Source organism: Sinocyclocheilus anshuiensis, unplaced genomic scaffold (genome assembly GCF_001515605.1).
Source record: "Sinocyclocheilus anshuiensis isolate Anshui unplaced genomic scaffold, SAMN03320099.WGS_v1.1 scaffold477, whole genome shotgun sequence".
NCBI classification, from domain to species: Eukaryota; Metazoa; Chordata; class Actinopteri; order Cypriniformes; family Cyprinidae; genus Sinocyclocheilus; species Sinocyclocheilus anshuiensis.
The window spans coordinates 1,426,907-1,432,623 of NW_015536549.1; the positions used below are offsets into that span (position 1 = coordinate 1,426,907).

At 37.8% G+C, this 5,717-nt stretch overlaps 1 long non-coding RNA gene across 1 annotated transcript; it reads right to left on the minus strand.

Annotated features, from left to right (window-relative positions):
- Nucleotides 1-405: 405 nt before the first annotated feature.
- On the minus strand, nt 406-5,488 carry LOC107699490 (uncharacterized). The gene is made up of 2 exons (XR_001635465.1): nt 5,258-5,488; nt 406-4,400 (listed from the first exon to the last, which is right to left on the minus strand). It is a non-coding gene; the product is annotated as an uncharacterized LOC107699490 (long non-coding RNA).
- Between the last annotated feature and the right edge of the window lie 229 nt (nt 5,489-5,717).

The window sequence follows — 5,717 nt, forward strand, 5'->3', positions numbered from 1 at the left end:
GTTTAGCTGAAATTAAGCCAGGTTCAGCCTAACAACATACAAGAATAAAAATTCTCCACTGAGAGTCATTTTAGTCCAGGCTTGGGCTTGATCTGTGTGCAAGTAAAGCAGACCTAACGTATGGGGAACAGGGACTGATGTGAGAAGGAAGATCCCCCTGACAGCAGCCCTTGCTGACTCTGTGGTAAAATCAATGCTAACCAGTATGTGACCATATCAAAAGAAAATACCCACAAATGCAGACCTGAAAGAGAGCATGTTCACAGTTATTTCATCCGACATTCCCCATCAATGACTTTCCCGAAAAATATTGATTAATACATACATACATACATATATATATATATATATATATAGGTTTCTAGATATTTATTTAGCAGCAAGAATGAAGAGATGACAGACATGATAAAGACACAAAAAGTTAAATGAAAATGCAAAATGTTCCGATTTAAATGCAATACGATCAATTTCTGAACTCACTGTCTGGTCTTGAGGTCAGTTCATGAAGCCCATGACATATTTGCTTCACATGACGCAGAACTATCAAAAACGTCTCGACAGGAAAGCGTTCGCAAACAAAATCACAGTTTGCCTTCAGTTGTCATGTTACATGCTCTAAATGAATTAACTGTCTGTATGAATAAAAAATGTCACCGATACCCACGACTGATTGTATTTTTGTGGATGGACTAATTTACGTTCCGCTGAGCGGCAGTCGCTCAACGCACCCATATTTCTGAGACAGTTTTCGCTGGACTGAAACGCAAATTGGAGACTTTGTTCCCAAACAGTTCTTAACGACAACAACAAAGAGTTTCTTTGAGAGGGAACAACTTTGGTAAGTTAAGAAAACCCTCTACAGTTAACATACTGCAAAATATCATCACCACCACCACCACCAAAAGTAAGACTACCATGTTAGTTGCACTGTATTTCTACAGTGGGATTGACTTTCACATTAACTGCCGAGGACCACGTTGTGAGAGTCAACTGCCCAGTAATATTTAGGTAGATGGTTTGGATTATCAGGTTTCTTACTCCAGCATTAGGTTTGTATTGTACAATAAAGACAAGGTTATATGGCCATGGATAGATCCTGCGTGCACAGTTTTAATAGTCTGTTAATTTAGAGTATGTGAGGTAATTTGTTAGAGAGGTATGTCTTATTCGAAATATGAAAAACTAAATTTTTACGACATGCCGGATGCAATTCCTAAGATTTTATCTGATGCTTTATTTTTATCCCCAAATTCCTGCTGCTAGGAAATTAACATTAGCCAGTTTTATTCATGCAAAGCGGAACGACCTCCAGAAAAGTAGAAAAATTAGCACCATCTGAGGTAAATAACACATATTAGACAACCCATGCCTGCTGTAGCACCATCAATGGGATAAAAATGTAATTACTGCAAGGAAACACTATCTACTGCCACAGAAACATTAACACAGTTGTTAAGGGAGTAAAATACAATATCTGAAATGAATCTATACCATACAGACTGATATATATATATATATATATATATATATCTATACATATATATCTGAATGAGGTACGAGGGTGATGAGACTGTCTTAGGAACACAGACGATGAGCAGCAATGAGGTAGGACTGTGACTCTACATGCTTGTTTTCAGACTAAGAATAACCTGAACTTGTATTGTATCAAAAATACATTTCTTTCACTAGTAGAGCTGAGAAGAGTTTGTTAAATAAGACTGACTCTGAGTAGGGTTCTTTATTGTAACTGTGATCATGAAAAAAGTGAAAAAGCAACAGGAAGTTGCCGTTCTTGTTATAGCGGAATACTGGGCAGTTTTTGGAATTGCTGTGGCATGTGGGCAGGTCCTCAGCATTTGATTGACAACCTCAGAATGTAGGTTAGTGAAGCAGACCGAAGCAATACTAACTTTTTTTCTCCCCCAAGAACGTCCGCACACTACTTTTTTGGCATCATAAAGAAATACACACACACAAAAAAAAAAAATTAAGATTTTTCAATCTGAACAATATAGTCATATCCATTATCTAAAGCTTAATTCTCTTTTGATACAGAACAGAAAACAACAAATCAGACAACGAAGATGTCAACAGCACAGCAACACCTTGTAAAATCAGTAAAAATATATTCCGGCTGTTTCTTTCCTGTTGGTTTAGCTTAGATAACTGTGGACAACCTTAGCAGGGGCTGTTTTTGTGCAAGTTCATACTTATAAGACTTATATCAAAAACTGTCCATTGCAGAGATTCCACTTTGGCTTATTTTCAACAGAACGACACAAACCCCCAACACACATTCAGACTGGACGAAACTCATTTGACACAACAAAACATCTCTTGGACAATACGCAGAGAACAACTCAGATGATATGTTGATCCCTCATGTGCTTTGCACCGGACTTGCCGTTTTCCACAGGCAGAGACCAGCTCAAAGCTAAGCACCGCTATTACACAGCCACTGAAAGCATAGGCACCAGCCTCACCACAGTCTCCCAGAAGAGAAAAACACAGCCTCTGCGAGGCTACTGCTTCGCTTTTGTAGCCTTTTAGCCTATAAATACTGTACATGATTGTATTTAAAAGTCGGATTTTCCCTGATGGGATTCACTGGTTTGATCTCACAACTGTAGAAACTTTTAATTTTTAATTTTCCTCGGATCTCAACAGCTCCGTGCCCGAATTTAGTCTCGGAGCAGCTGCGAGGCAAAACAACAAAAAAACAAAAACAAAAGAGCAATACATAACGCTGTAGTCTTTTTCAAGGCAACGATTCCACTAGTAAATCTCCACATAAAAAGTATGACCACATGGACCGATGATAAAGTTTTGCTATCATTCAACCTCTGCACACCTAAAACTGTCATTTTCAAGTATACCCACACAGTATGTACGCTCATTATGGAACATCAAATATTCAATAAGTGTGGCAATACATATCAAACAATACAGGAAATATCTACAGGAAAAAAAAGAAGAGAAAGACTTTCAGTGGAACAAAAGAACCTTATTACAATCTGTCCTCTCTCGTAATTGCCTTGACATATTGGAGGTACGTCGCTGTAAGAAAGAAAAAAAGGAGTCGCTTTCACATGCTCAAGAGAATGAGAAACAAATGGCTGCTAAACTGCTATTGAGTGGCAGAAAACTGATAGCTGATTCAGGTTTTCTTGTGAATGTCTTTTCACAAGCATTGTTAAATGTTTATGTTGACTTCTTTTTTTAAATTGGCTTGGGTAAATCACAACAAAGAAGCCAACATTGATGGATTTTTATACTTTTTTTTTTCTCCTTAGGATTAAAGTGCTACGCTGTCAAAGATGGACAATGACTTCCTCGGAACGGAAAGGCGGGCGACGGCTGCCTCTCGACGGAAATGACTCCAAATGAAATGATAGTCCATAACAAATGACTCACAGTGAGGTGAAATTTATAAATTGAAGTTCTTGAAGCATCGAGATACCTGCGGTAAAAAAATCCATGATAGTATCAATTTAAGATATGGGTTTCTGTCATTAGAGATGATGTATTCGTGAAGAGCCCTGCATTCTTTGAGAAATATGAGTACCCAGGATCTACGTTAATATCGAAACGTCACATATACACTGTAAAAGTAGAAATGATAATAAACTATATATGAACCAGCAAAGATAAAGACAGAATTACAACATTGTCTGACTCGGTTTTGAACCAGCTTAGTGAGATAAGGTGCAGCCTGGATGCAAACGATGAAATGTTCATAAACATGAGAATATATTCCAAATATACACTGAAATTTTCTCCCCACTAATAAATGTACTTGATTTTTAAAAAAAGAGAGAAAATAAGAAGTAGGGAGGCTTTTGCGAGGCAGATTTGTGGTTAATTCACAGTAAGCGATATGGCATCACAGTCAAGAACCCAAATCTGCAAGAGGGTCTTTATTTCTAAACGGTTTGTGATGAAAATAAAGATGGCAAAGGACTAAAGTGTGGATGGCATGGCTCATTTTAAGTTGTCACGATACCTTATTTCCTCCCCTAATGAGTGCACCCTCTACAGGTGGGTTGAAGTTGAGACCCTGCTGTTGGTAAGCCCAGAAGGATGAGGCTAATGTGTAACTCCCGAGCACTGCTGACAGTTTTACCCCACATCCACACATGGCGCCTGGCATCTCTCCACACTCACACCAAAGTGCAGTTAACGCAATATCAGCTCAAATTACAATCACAGCTTGCTATAAAACGGAGAACACAGTTCCCAATGATTGCCAGCTGGAAAAAGGCCCTGCAGCCCAGCTCTGATTTCCACTTACCCTCCGTCCCAAGTGCAATTTACGGCTGGTAAAAGGTCTTAGGTGGTCTCCAGCTCTGTAGACCCGATAATACAATAACTCCTGTCCCATGGCTAGTCCATCAAGTACACTGAAATCAAATTGGACATGCTCTTGTTGTTTACAAGAATCTTATTTGATACTTTACGTCATTTTTACTGCATTGTTCTGGTGCTTTTGTACACAAGACATCTCCAATAATAAGAATTTATGTATATTTCAAAATATGGCATTAAAATACTTTCTTCAGAGTTGAATCAGACAAAATTTATTTATAAAGTGTATTTGAATTACTGGAGGCATTTTCTTCAGGCCCCAAATTTTACCCAATGCATTCAAAAGGTCAGTAAGATTTTTTTTTTTTTAAAGTAATAAATACTTTTATTCAGCAAAAATATTTATATTTTAAATAGATGTAGATTTGTAAAAACTTTTTATTCCTCAATAAACCCTGAAAAAATGTATCACAGCTCACACAAAAATATTAAGTTTCACAATTGTTTTCAATATTGTTAACAGTAGAAATTGTTTCTTGAGCAACCAATCACCATATTAGAATGATTTCTCAGGGCTCATGTGACACTGAAGACTGGAGTAATGGCTGCTGAAAATTCAGCTCTGCCATCACAGGAATAAACGACATTTTAAAATGTATTAAAATAGAAAACAGTCATTTTAAATTGTAATAATATTTCACAAATTTACCGTTTTTACTGTATTTTCTTTTAAAAACATAAAAAAGGAAAAAAATCTTACTGACTCCAAACTTTTGAACAGTAGTGTAAGTGACTTGAAAACACGTCATCGTAATTACAATGTCTACACCACAGGGATTTCCCAACAGGACTTGAAGGCATAGCCTAAAGCAAACATAAGAAGTCTACTGATGATCGTAAAAAGTCTAAATTTAACTTTTAAGAGCAATTTGATCACCTTTTTGTGGCTTACCTCCAAAGAAACGCTGCTAATTCATCTTACAGGACAACTGTTTAGCACCACTGACTACATGTGACCTTTCCACCCCTAACAACGATCAAGAACAAGAACAGACCATCAGTAGTCATCTCAGGAAAGCAATTAACGGGAGCAATTAGGCCTAGATTGATTAATTAAATCAATCGTTCATTAAGACGACGCAGAGTGTGACCCTGTTTAAAAGTGCAACTCTTAACTTATGTTAAGTACCTTTAGCAGATGGTCCCTGTGAAGTGACCTACCCCCCCTCAAGACTCCGACACTAATGCCGAGTTCACACTGCATGATTTTCAAACTCGTCGGATCGCCGTTGTTTTCACACTGCGTGACTATCTGGGGTAGCATTCAGTTACTGCTGTGGTCACACTGCACGATGGATCGGCGACAGGGGGATTCAAACTGCATTTGACAACCTCAGAATGTAGGTTAGTGA